This window comes from Cupressus sempervirens, chromosome 1 (assembly GCF_028749045.1).
Source record: "Cupressus sempervirens isolate cs-2001-9-10 chromosome 1, ASM2874904v1, whole genome shotgun sequence".
In the NCBI taxonomy this organism is placed as follows: domain Eukaryota; kingdom Viridiplantae; phylum Streptophyta; class Pinopsida; order Cupressales; family Cupressaceae; genus Cupressus; species Cupressus sempervirens.
In genome coordinates, this window is record NC_143118.1 from 382,734,444 (window position 1) to 382,749,080 (window position 14,637).

The following is a 14,637-nucleotide window of genomic DNA, read 5'->3' on the forward strand; positions in this document are numbered from 1 at the left end:
CTCCCTAGATGGGGATACATGCTTAAAATTGGACATGAATTAATTGTAGGCCCCGCACTATTTCTATTCTAAAATTGAGTGACCCAATGCATTCTCTTGTTCAAAAAATAGCCTAGAAGACTTCATATATCTCTTAAATTGTTATAAAATCACATGCTCAATTTTTATATTCTTGTGACTTGTGAGATGATGAGCTCATGAATGTAATTTGAATCCATTGCATTGATTGTATTTCAACTATTTCTTTGAAGTAGAATACAATTCTCTATTTTGTGCTTGAATTTTTTTGATTCATCTATATAGATAATTATTTGATTGCCAAATAATAGTCTTCTAATTATTTGACTACCAAATAATAGTCTTCCATTGTACATACTTGTTCAATGATAGAAACTAACCTATAAGCTTAGTCTAAAATTATTTTATCCTCAGTTGATAATAAGGGATGAAATTGCTTTACAATGCATTACCCTCGCTAGTGTTAATAGGTTGCATTTGGCCTACTTGATCATAGATTATTTGTTAATAATGTTATGGTCTTTTATTTGTGTTTTAGTAAATAAAATTCTTTGGACTAACTCAAAACTCTCTCTTCATTTGGATGAATCAAAACTTTCTCTTCTTTATAATCAAGCAACAACTCGATTAGAAGAGAAACATCTTACAAGAAAATAGCATCGCATGAGGGAATATACAATGTAGATGATCATGTAAGAAAAAATGCACAAAGACATTAGCATTAGGGAAACTACTATAGTTTATAAAATGAGAAACATCCCCCATTTTGATGGCATCTATGAGAAAGTTTAGTTTTGCTAGTGTTGGTGTACAAGCTATAATCAAAGAAGAATCTTCCTTCTACTCATAGAGAAGATGAGAAAAATCTCTACATTCTATAACTTTCCTTAGATTTAGTGTATATTCACTATCTATGTTATGTCATTGATCTATATCTATCTCTTTTGTGCATATAAAATATAGATTCATATATAAAGGTCCCTACTAGAATTTTATTCCAAGACCACACATCCCCTTACCATTAGTACTAGGACCTCTAGTTCTAAAAATCTACAAATGGGCATTCAATACCCTTTGGTTGTCTTGTCCCAATAGATTCAAGGAAAATTGCAGTGAATGTCATACTCATGGACCAAAGGATTCCCCTTGACAAGAATATCATTAGGATTATAAAGCATCCACCCTCCCTTATTCTTAATACAAGAGCAAATACCCATTTTGTTACACTGGTCCACACCTTCACTTACCTGAGAAATGCTTGCCAAGAAATTAGAATATCTTATAGTTATAATGTAATCAAAATGTGGTGGTCCTCTTTCATTGGCAACATTGTTAAAAACATAAGCATGAAAGTTCTCTCTTCTTAAGGATATATCAAGATGAACAATACTGACTCTCAAAGTGGAACCTAGTTTCCATCTCCTAGTGTTCTTCAAAATTATAGAGCCTAGATTGGGCTTGCCTAGTGTCCTAATAAGCTTGTACTTAAAGACTTGTGATCTTGAATGCCCTCTATCTAACCAACAATTTTGAACTTTATAAAGGTCATCATATATATAAATCTTACTAGAATTATTTACACTATCCTTGATGTCACATATGTCTTGAATCTCTATTTGATAATGTCTATTCTATTTGAAGGCAAAATTACTCCTCTCAAGGATAAAAGCACGATATAATTTTTTTCATTTATTTCACTAGTTGATCTAACCAAAATTGGGATACTATTCAAGCAATTATGGTGAATGGACTTTCTCCAAAGGCCCAAACAATATGGCCAAGTGTGGAATGTCTCTCTATTTTCCATCCCTATTTTAACATAAGATTAATAGAATTAACTCTCAATGCATTACCTGATCAATACACATAACACACTTTCCATATCAACTGTCAGGGTCCCCACACTCCAAATTTCCACAACAAATTCCTCACAGCCTTAAAAGGAGCTTGAAGGGGATTATGAAATCTATATCCCATTACCTCTCACAAAAGAATAAAATAATAAAATAACATACAACTTACTCTTGTATTGCCTAATCTATCTCTCCTTCCTCCACATCACCATTTGCAATTGTAGACTAGGCTGCCTCTTCCTCTTCTTCATCATCCATTTTTGTGAAAAACCCAATTTCTCCAAGGGATTCCCTCCATGCATTAGAAAGGATGATAAACCATCTTGAGAGTGGCCAGGGCTAGTCTCATCCCCAGAACTGGCAACATGATCAAGTTGTTGTGAACTTCTGAGCAGCTCCAGGTCCTTCAAAATTTGGGAGTTTTCATCAATGTTCTATAGTTTTCTTCATCTATCATTGGTTAAGAAAATAATAAAATTATATTATCAATCCTTCAATATTCATCCATATTGTTTTCAATAAAAAATGTGGAACTTTTGGTAGAACATGTGATAACTAGAAAAACACTAAGATCTCAACCCCAATACCTATTGCAAAGCCAAACATGGAACCTCACATTCAATTTCTAGCTTTCATTTTTCTTCAGCCTCTACTTTAGCTTGCATTCTAGACAATTGAACAACTTTGAAGCCTTGATTTCTCTATAAAGTATAAAAAAACAAATAAATAAACATAATACCTACCAAAAATTAATAGCTAAAACAATAACTAGACTTTAGAGTCACTATGGCGATAGAACCAAAATTGTTTACCTTCTCGTTGCCTTCTTTCTAGTTCCTCCATTGCATGCCTCACTTTCTCTAGATCTCCCATGTCACCTTGATGGATAAGACATTTATAAATAGTCATTCTGATTCTTGAGAAGCAACCTACTCTAAAAAAGAACATGCAACCTCTGTATGGACACTAACATCCAACACACTAATGGAATAATAGTTTCCCCATACAGTGGCAATGCAACCACTCACCCACCAAATTCTCTATCCTATCAACTAGCCTAGTTAAGGGTTTTCTCACGTGCTTTCAAGATTGTGCCAACAAAATGACTTCTTAACTGCAACATAGTATAGCTTGTCTGGGGAGACTTGTCTCTTTAATGGAGCACTCTCCCCTATCAGATGATGATATTGCAAGCATAAGGCTCTAGAGTCATAATAAATTTCAAAACTCTCCACCATTTTACTTGACACATGTTAAACCATACCTTCTTGATGACATTTTGCTTCGGCTGAATTTGGCTTTGAATTAGCATTCTTCTCATTCAACTCACTCATGGCTCTTGCAAGGACATGTCTTAATTCAATAAAATCAATTAAATGTATGATGGGTAATACAATTTAGCATATGAAACTATAAGATTAAAATGTCCCATCGAAAATCATAATCAAAACTAAGTATAATAAGAACCTAAAGAGAGAACATACTTATTACACCATGGGTTTCCACGCTAGGCCAATTCTTTGATTGCATTTAACACCTTTTCCCATTGGCTCTTGCAATAAGAATTGAAGTGAACACAAAGGGAAATTTAACATGTTACATCGTACTATAACACATGCAAGTTGCTAAAAATATGTAGAATCCCTTTAAAGTGGTGACCAAAATAACATCACATAGGATACTTTTACAGGGCTTAAAAGATAAACAATCTTATTTCTTCCTACCTTAGGAACTGCATTTGGGGATGGTGCTTTTGGTAGATCAGAATCATTTCCTAAAGAAATTTTAGATTCCAAATATGCAAACACAAATTTAAAAAATGATCATTCCATACAATATCCAAAACTTAATGCAAGAAACCTATCCAAACCAATCATAAAATGAATCCTCAGAATCAAACAAATAAAAAGTAGAGAAATTCATAAACCAACCACTAGGAGAAGACCTTGAATCACTACTAGAGCTCAATGAACTACTACATTTACTATTATAGCTTCATTTATCTTTTTCAATCACCACAAGGGGATAATGTGAATCAGGAAGATCATTGTCCCTAATGTCAACATCTTCCTCTCTTGAATCCTCACATGTTCAATAAGTACCATTTTAGAAGTTCAGTTGAGAAATTATTAAATAATGTCAACATGTAACAAAATTAAAGCTAAAAATTGAATAAAACACCTTTTTTATTGTGCACTAGAGATCTAATACCCTACCTTAATCCATTGAGAGGATACATAGGGTGCCAAAGGTTAGACTCAATCAAAATAGGGGAGACTTTCAATGAGATAGTATAGAAACAAAACCCACATCAACTTCACTAGGCTTTGCTTTTGGTTGATTCTTTGAAGAAAAATGTTTATTTCTACTATTAAGATAATTTGTTACAATCTTTCATAATTACAATAATATATCACTATAAAAAGCCTTGATATCACTCTCAATTTCATCCTTACTCTAACTTTAAAGATCAATATTTTCTCAAGAAATCAACTATAAGATCAGACATATCAGTGAATGACTCAAGATCCCTACCGAGTTTCTATTTTTCCTCCATTTATATTGGCCATTTGTTTGATTCCAATTTTTGTTTATGCTCTATGGGTGTAGGGGTAACCTTGGGCTTGCTACTTTATTTAGGTTTCTCTATAATTTTATCATAAATTAGCTCCTATTACTGTTGTTGCAACTGTTGATGAGGTTGTCTTGGTACCAAATTTGATTGGGAAATCTTATTATTCATATAAAAGGATAGGGGAGTTGCATCAAGAATTTTATTTTCAAGGAATTTTTATTTTCTTTCAAACAAATCACTCAACTGAACAACCATAATATGGATGTCATTAGCAGGTGGATTATACTTCCTTGCATTTGCAAAATGTCAGTCTGACATCAACAAAAAATTCCTGTGGGTTTGAATACTCAATTTTCTTTATCTTTCTCTTAATAGTTCCCAAATCCATCAAGTACTTTATTACCTTAGGATAGTCAAGAATATCAAGTTTAACATAATCAATGGGTGTGTTGAAAACCCACCCATGCTTATGAACCACAAGCTTCCTTAGTAATGTACTACACTATTTCATTATGTTGGGATCTCCTTTTGGCTATTGAAGAGGATGATTTTCTTTGAGTCTTTTCTCATCTCTATTGTCAAGTTTACTAGAATGGTTGTGTTTGACCCCATTGGTGCCCAAAGCTTTACTTTTCTATTTATCCAAAAGATTTTTTGTTGTCTTGTCTTTTGGAGACAAAAATCATGAACTCCCATAAGGCTGAATGGCCTTTGGAGTTTTTTCTTATCTTTTCCATTGAGATTTCTTGGAGGAGGTATTTGAATAGTAGGCATATTAAAGTTACTGCTATTAATCAAAATTCTAGATCACATTCAATATCATAGGAACTTACTTCATCATAGGAGAAAAGTATAGGGGAAAAACTCCTTGATATGAGTGTTGTGAATTAAGAATTGAGTAACCTATAGCTCTCCTAAATGGTAAGATGGATTTTTCAAAAAAAATTGATGTACCTCCATTTGGAACCCGCTATGTTCATGCACAAATTGGTCAATCGCTAACCCAAAAAGCTAAAAGAAGTTTTTAAATGATTGACTATTACTACATGTGCAATTTTCATCTTATTGGACCCTTGCTAGTTACTCTCTCATCCCCTAGAATAATTTTTTTTTAATGCCATGTTTAATTCTAGTAAAATTATTGTGTTCGCTACAAGTTTATAAGTATAATGCATCAATTCACAATGCTACAAGTTATGGTGCATTGTAGCTAACAAAAAAAAGTAACTGATTTCAAGTTTGAAATTGGAAAGAAATCTGTGGAAAAAAAAAACATAAAATTGTACCACTTTTGGCATCTTATGATAAAATGTAGTGAAGAAATATATTTTTTAAAAACTTATTTTAGAATTAAAGCTTCATAATGTACATACCAACATATGCTTACTTGAGATTAACCCAACTTTGGAAAAGAAAGACACAAATGGAAACGTGACACAAACTATTTAGCATAAGGATGAGAGTGGATAGATTATTTTGGAAAGAAAGCATGAGCCCTACAAACCAAGTAAGATGGGTTACATTACATACAACTTTTAGATCTTTTAAATTTTTTTTTGGCAATTTTAAGAGATGCAAGCGAGGAGTGTTAGAAATTATTTTCTTATTACAATAACTTAGACAAGATGCATGAGTAACTATTTGGTGTCCAAGAAACTTAACATTTCTCTTCTTCGATGCTATCAAATTATACAATATGGATATAGTATTACCTAAACCTGCACACTTTAGGGCCATTTCTATAATAGATGCTATTAATGATGCTTGACAAAGAGTTAAAATAGATGCTAATGATTTTTTTACAAGAATATTTTACCTTTAGCAATGAAAAATAAATCTTTATCATAAGTACTACATTAATATTGCATTTTATATTTTTGGCCTTTCATTACCCAGGTAATCTAATATGTTATTTTTTTTTCTTTTTGTAGAAATATTTTGATAGAGTCAAAGAACAGGATAAAGTTAAAGTTTTGGATCTATATGATGGTCATGTTTCTAGTATTGGGATTATTCACTCCTTGTGTATTTTACACAGAGAAAACCTGAATGGAATTGGAGATGCCAATGTAAACATTATAACAGTCACAAATAATGTATCACTTGCTTATGAAGATAAAATAGATGGAGTTGTTCATCTCAAAGAGAAAGAGGGAACTTTCACATGGTGGCTACTGAAGTATTTGGAGAAAATGACATAGTTGATCAATGTGTTATTTGTTAGAAAATTTGGCTCATTACTTTATATTGTGGAATTTTGAAAGTGTTGTATAAATATATTCTAATTATCAAGGTGTATTTGAAAGAGTTAGAAACTCTTAGACAACTTTGACACTTTTTATCATATTTATATGTATACTCTTTAGACAATTTTGACATTTTATTACTTATATATTTGCATTAAACTTTTAATCCCAAGTTACTTTTTTTAATCATAATATTGAATCATTCTTTTAATTTTAGTGTTGTTAATGTGTAATATTTTCATTTATCATGATATTGAATCAATCTATTAATTTGTGTTGTTCATGTGTAATATTTTCATTTGCTTTAATGTTTTTGTTCAACTATAATATCATGTTTTTTTTAAAATTTATTTTTTTGTATTTTAAAATTTATGGTATTTAATAAATTACTCATTTCATAATTATATTTAGTACTAATTAATGGAAATGAACAGATAAATGACCAAATTAGCTATCAAATAAATAACTAGTCAACTACTAAATCAACTATCAAATCAACTATTAAATATACTACCAATTTAACTACCAAATTAAATACCAAATCAAGTACCAAATATTCTACCAAATTAAATACCAAATATGCTACCAAATCAACTACCCAATATAATACCCAATATACTACCAAATATACTATCACATAAACTACTATTTAATAACAATCAATTACCAAATGAGCCACCAAATAAGCCATCAAATAAGCCACCAAATAAGGTACCAAATAAACCACCAAATAAACTACCTTTAATAACAATCAACAACCAAATCAATGATTAAAATAGTTTAGTCATGAATTTGGTTGTGATATTAATGACCGACAATAAACTACCAATGGTCACATGATCAAAATTGGTCATATATTTACAATTTTTAGTAGTTTATTTAATCATATGTTGTTGCTTTTGTACGAGTGAGTAGTGGATAATATCACTCCCAAGCCTTCTAAAGTGGCTTTTAATCTCACTGATAACATGCATAAGTCTAAACCCATTAAACAATCTACTTCAGATAACAAGACATTTGGAAACAAAGCTAAAAACTCATCTTGGGTTTCTCGATCCAAACGTGAATACACACCTCTGGGTGAGCCTCTTGACATAATATATAAGACTCTACTCCAAAATTAGATTATTACTCCACTTGATAATTCTCATCCTTATGATCCACAACCACGACCCTCATGGTGGAATGAGAACACATATTGTGAATACCATCAAAAAAAGGTCCCAAAACAAACAACTATATTAATCTATGTCATAAGGTGCAAGACCTCATTGATGATGGTGAAATAGTTATGGGTGGATATAATAAGAATTCAGATCACAAAGCTTTTAAGGAACAATTTCCATATTATGACAAGGTAGAAAGTTCTAAATAGAAAAATAATAACAAGGTCAACTATGTATATACCAATGATGATAACGTAATCAACATGCTTGAACCTTTAGACTTTGAGCATTGTGATGTCATCACAATTAAAGAAAAACACGACAATACAAAATCTAAGACTCCATTTATCTTATGAGGTGCTACATCTCTTTATGAATAGTCACAATCTTGTGCCAATGCTATTACATGTTCTCATGCCAAGATAGTACTCAAAGGCCCTATGCCTTCTGCTCTCAAGGTAGATCAACATAAAGAAAAACCTATTACTAGTCCATCTGGCAAAAATATGAAAATCACAACATCCTCCACAAGTACAAACTATAGTATCCTTGAACAATTATAATGAACAAATTCTCAAATAACTATCTTTGAACTACTCAAAATCTCGCCTGCTCATAGGCAGATTCTTGACAAAGCCCTCAATGAAGCAAGTGTACCTCAAGATCTTGATCTTGATAGGTTTCTATCTATGGTAGGTCACTTGACCTCACCTCATTATTTGTCCTTTTTTGAAGAGGATGATAATTCATTGAGTCACCCTTATAATCAACCATTGCATATTGAGGTCATGATAGATCAAAAATGTGTTCGTCACATGCTTATAGACAATAGAGTTGGTCTTAATATTTGTTCTACTACTTTGCTCAAACAAATAGGTTATGCTGAAGAGTCTATTGATCCTCATTAAAAAATAACCATCAAAGCATACAATGAAGTAGAACATAAATCCTTAGGTCTTGTTGTGTTGCTTCTCCAAGTTGGTCCTATGGAAAGAGATGTTACTTGTCAGGTCCTTGATATTCATTTAGCAGACAACATATTGTTAGAAAGACCATGGATTCATGAAATGCAAGTAATACCTTCAACATACCATCAATGTGTTAAGTTTCCATTCCAAGGATCAGAAGTTACTATACTTGCTAATACCAGTTACACATGTAACATGCTAAGTCTACTGACAGTTTTGTTTCTAATAATAGAGAGTCTACAGACAATCATGTTAACAAGTTCAAAGAAATGGAGAAGACTCTCGAATTAACAATAATAGGAATAGGCTAATATCACATTGAAAATCTCCCCGTTATTATGGGAGACCATCTAAAGCAAAAAGACCTTTTGTAGTATCACGTTAGACTATATTTAATGGTTCCTTTGTAAAGGCCACTGTACCTCTAGAAGACAAAGATGAAAATCAAGCCATTGCTATGTGGTTATACAAAGAACAAGTCTCAGCTGATCTCACAGACCAGTCTCATGAGATAACTCCAGAAAAGTATGGACTAGGTCTTAAACTAATAAAATGCCTTGGCTAAAAAAGGCAATGGTCCTATCAGATGTAATAACAATGGGCTGATTGATCCAATCAAGGCAACATCTAGAAGGCCTCATGATGCAATAGGTTTAGGCTTCAAGAACATTCCCTTTCATCTAGGGATCAATAAATCTATGCCAAAATATGATAGTTCATCTAAACATGAGTCACAAACTGAATCTAATAATCAAGTAGGCATTTCTAATAATGAGGATACTTTTCCTTATCCTATTTCACTAGATCTTTCTATGTTCTTTGCAAAACTAGACGACTTTGTACCACATATCAGTACTGCTGAAGCTAATAGTGATTCCTTTGAAAATACTACTAATACTCCCCAAATTCAATAGGAATAGGGTGAGTCTAGTTGTACTATCATTGTTGAACAACTTTGTAAAAATCAAGATGATAATGAAAGTGGAGAGTGGATACCCATAACTATTGGGGAATTCAACAATCTAACTCCATGTAGCACAACTCTTGAGAATATGAATTTGATTTTCTCTTAGAGGCAACTTCTGATAAGGATTTAGATCAAGTTCACATATATGAAAATTAGCTTGACATAGGAGAGCAATCTAGGGTATGGTCGTATGAGTCTCATCCTCCTAATGCTAACAGTTCTTTGATTAGTATTGTTAGAATTGAAAGGAATTCAAACATACCTTTGGATGAAATCACTTTAGATCTTGAATTACTTGTTCACATATTTGATGACTATACTATGAATGCAATCAAACTCGAAATTTCTCTTTCAATCACTTATCACAAGTTAATAGACTAGAACTACAATACTACAACTAGTGAAGTCCCAATGTTCTAGAATGACTATGCTCTCGCCTACTAATATGTTGTTGAACTAGTAATGTCTTCCACCAATGAACATAGTGTTAATATGGCTGAAGATGTCATTAAATATCTCATTCATACAATTAAGAGAAAAGGAATAGATGTTTCAATCATGAAAACCACATTATGGTAGTATTGGAACCAAAAATAGTAAAAATAAAAGACATATCCAAAGGTGAAAACCTCTCTGAGGCACCTAAGGATGAGATATTTGATGCACTTTTGAGTTACTTCTAGGAGAGATTATTAGTATTGATAGAGCCAATGCAACCAATCAATATAGGAATTGAGGAACACTCTCATATGATACATCTTGCAAAATCTTTATCTATAGAGGAAAAAGAGGAATTTGTTACCTTCTTCCAAGAAAAGAAGATTAATCTTGCATGGACCTACTCAGATATGCCAGCTTTACATCTGGATCTCATAATGCAATATTTATCCACACACTAGGGGTGAAACCTATCAAACAAGAGCTCAAGAAGATGCATCCTCATGTGGCACTACTTGTTAAAGTTGAACTAGAAAAGCTCTTGAAAGGTAGTTTCATCTATGCTATTGAAAATACTGAATGGATCTCAAACATAGCTCCTATCTCAAAACATGACAAGTTTATTAGAGTTTGCACAAATCTTTGAGATCTAAACAAAGCATGTCCCAAGGATGACTTTCTACTAACCAACATTGATATGATAGTGGACATAACAACGGGATATGAAATGTACTCACTCATAGATGATTTTTCTAGTTAAAATCAAATTAAATTTGTACCAAAAGACCAAGAGAAAATTGCTTTCACTTATGCATGGGGTACTTTTTGCTAGAACGTAATGCCATTTAGTTTGAAGAATATTGGTGCCACATATCAATGAGCAGTTACAAAAATCTTCCATGACAAGATGCATAAAATGATGGAAAACTATGTTGATAATACCTTGGTAAAGAGTATGTAGTAAAATACTCATCTTCAAAATTTGGAACCTAACGTAGATCATATGGAGAAATTTAGTATCAAGTTAAATCCTAAGAAATGTGCTTTTGGTGTCACATCAGGGAAGTTACTTGGTTACATTGTGTTTGCAAAAGGAATCAAGGTGGACCCATAAAAGGTTCAATCTATAATAGAAATGTCTCCAACTCATAATATTGGTCAAATGAGGGGACTCCAAGGAAGACTTCAATCTATTCACAGATTCATATCGCAGTTAGCGAATAAGTCACAACCTTTTACTAAGACTTTGCATAAAGGTGTGAAATATGATTGGAATAAGGATTGTGATCAAAGTTTAATGCAGATTAAATAGTATCTTGCTAATTCACCAATCCTAATACCTCCTATTTATGGGAAGCCTCTCATTTTCTATATCTTTACAATAGACTCATCTCTAGGCATCTTGCTAGCTCAAGAAGGCAACAACAACAAGGAATAAATTATTTATTATCCTAGTCATACATTGATCTCCTATGAGATGAACTACAACATTATTGAGAAAGCTTTCTTGGCAATTTTTTTCACTTCCCAAAAGTTGAGACACTAAATGCTCACTCATACTATGAGACTGATTGCAAAGTTTGATCCATTGAAGTATTTTCTTAGCAAGGCTACTTTGTTAGGAAGGCTAGCTAAATGCGTCATTATCCTGAGTGAGTTTTCAATTGAATATATCAAAATGAAAGCTATCAAAGGAAAAACAATTGCTAATCAACTAATAGAAGCACCAATGCAAAGTCTTCTACCATTGAGTATTGAATTCCTTGATGATTCTATTTTATTGCTAACACATAAAAAATGGGTGATGTTCTTCGACATCCTTCACACAACAAGGATCTGGTGTTGGACTTTTATTTATAGCACCAAATAAATATTCTTTACCTAAGGCATACAAGATTCTATTTCCTTGTACATACAATATTGCAAAATATAAAGCCTTAATCAATGATATGAAAATTGCAGTTGATTGGAGGGTAGATGAACTAAATATGTTTGGTGACTTACATTTAGTAATCAATAAGGTCAATGATATTTATCAAAAAAAGAATAAGAAGTTGATATCTTACAAAATAATGGTTGATGATTTGAAAAATTACTTTGAACAAGTCACATTTCATCAGATTCCTCAGGTAGATAACAAGGTGGCTGATGCAATGACCACTCTCGATTCCATGCTACAAATGCCAGAAAATGACTTTCAACATGAGTTCTTGGTGGAGATATAAAAAATGCTTGCTTATGATTCACTTGAATCCAAAATTATCTATTTTGTCATAAGACATGATTCATCTTGCTACCATCATATCTACTCTTACCTACATGACTAGATTGTTGTGCATAATATAACTCAAAATAAAAAATGTGACCTGACCTTAAATGCTTCACGATATGCCATCATTGCTAACAAATTGTTTAGGAGAGGTCTCAATGGTACACTACGTAGGTGTTTAGAACTTGACAAGCCAAAATGCAGAATAATAGATGTATACAAAGACATTTGTGGATCCCACTCAAATGTCTTGACATTGGCTCACAAACTTATTAGAGCTGGTTACTATTGGCTAAATATGGAGAAAGAGGTAATTAAATATGCCAAATATTGCAAATAGTGCCAAATCCATGGAAGTTTGATTTTTTATCCAACCATGGAGCTAATTCCTTTCATCATTCTTTGGCCATTTGAACAATGGGCCTTTGATCTGGTGGGTTACATTCATTTGTCTTCTTCAAATGGACACAAGTTCATTATAACAACAACATACTACTTCACAAAATGGGTAGAAGAAGTCCCTCTTTCTGAGGCTAATGGAAAAACTTTAGCTTTGTTCATTCTCAACTACATCATCTATAGGTATGGTGTACCTTCCTCCATCATTACTAAGAATGGGGACAATTAAAAAATAAGGATCTCAAGGAGCTATGTTTAAAATTTAAAATCACACAACATTGGTCTTCCATCTATTATCCCTAGGGTAATGGACAAGTAGAAGCATCCAATAAGGCTATTCTTAAGATCTTACATTGCATAGTCAACAAATTTGGAAGGGACTGGCAACTTTAGATCAACCTGGCTCTATGGGCTTACAAAAAAAGTATCAAAACTCCTATGGGAACAAAAATTTGCTTTGGTAAATGGAGTGGATGTTGTGCTTCCTATTGAGGTTGATATTCCTACTTTGTGAATCTCTCTGAAAGGCCTCACCACTAATGATGATTACATAATATCTCAGCTAAAAGAGTTATAACTGCTAGATGAATGTCGACAAGTGGCATTTGATCATCTATGAGCTTAAAAAACAAATGTCTAAAAGCTTCAATAAGAAAGTCAAACCACCTGACTTCCAAGTGGGTGACCTCATCCTAAGTGATTGAACCTAGCTAGCTTGGTCCATACATAGTCACTACAATGTTTGGATCTAGTGCTTATCAACTATCAACAACTAAAGGAGAATCACTCAAAGAGCTGATCGACACGCTTTATCTAAAAATGTTCTACAGTTGACATGCTTTTGAAGCTCTTTGTACATATCCAAATGTTTGAAAAGAAAACTATTATCCTAGTGAAAATCTACCAATAGGCACCTTGGTAATGCCGAAAACATTGAAAATTTGATTTTTTTAAAAAAAAATGGATTATTCAAAAATACAATTTTTTTGAAAAGCAAGAAAAAGTGCCATTGATGAAAACCTAGAAAATAGGCATCATGGTAGAAAAAATAGAATCTCTGCCAAGAAGGTGAAAACCTAGTAAATAGGCACCTCTTATTTCAAATGCTACATCCTGCAGTGCATCTTTTGGCTCTTGTACAGTTGCTTTCTTGCTTTAGTTTGTTGCTTTTGGTTACGCATATGATCTTAGCTACATTCAAGATTTTTCCTGATATCCACATGGATTAAATCTAGTCATAAGTCTAGGGGGAAACACCTTATGGTTTCTTAGGGAATCTCTTTAGTGTTAGTCACCAGTTGTCCTAGCTATGTTTATCTACTATCACTTACTTTACTACTGAGTTTCCTTTCAAAGAAGATCTCTTTCATGTTAGCCACTAGTTGTTCTAGCTGTGTCTATTTACTATCATTTGGTCTCCTACTGAGATTCTGTGTCTATCTACTATTGCTTACTTTACTACTAAGATTCCTTTCAAAGAAGATCTTTTGCATCAATCACCAGTTGTTCTAGCTATGTCTGTCTACTGTCACTTGGGCTGCTGCTGAGATTCTCCTCAATGAAGATTTCTCTCTGATGTCAGTCACTAGTTGTCCTAACTAAGTTTTTATACTATCATTCTATTATTGAAGAGATTTTTTACACATTTGTTTTGAACATCACTACTTGACATCAATCCACTGAAACTAAAACTAAACTAAAAATATTGAAATTGTTGCAGCTATGCTTAAGCTTTTCT

The 14,637-nt window shown here is 32.7% G+C and overlaps 1 pseudogene; it reads right to left on the reverse strand.

The window, feature by feature from the left end:
• Positions 1–2,051: 2,051 nt before the first annotated feature.
• LOC149577877 (transcription factor GTE9-like) lies at positions 2,052–5,220 on the reverse strand (annotated as a pseudogene).
• Positions 5,221–14,637: the final 9,417 nt, after the last annotated feature.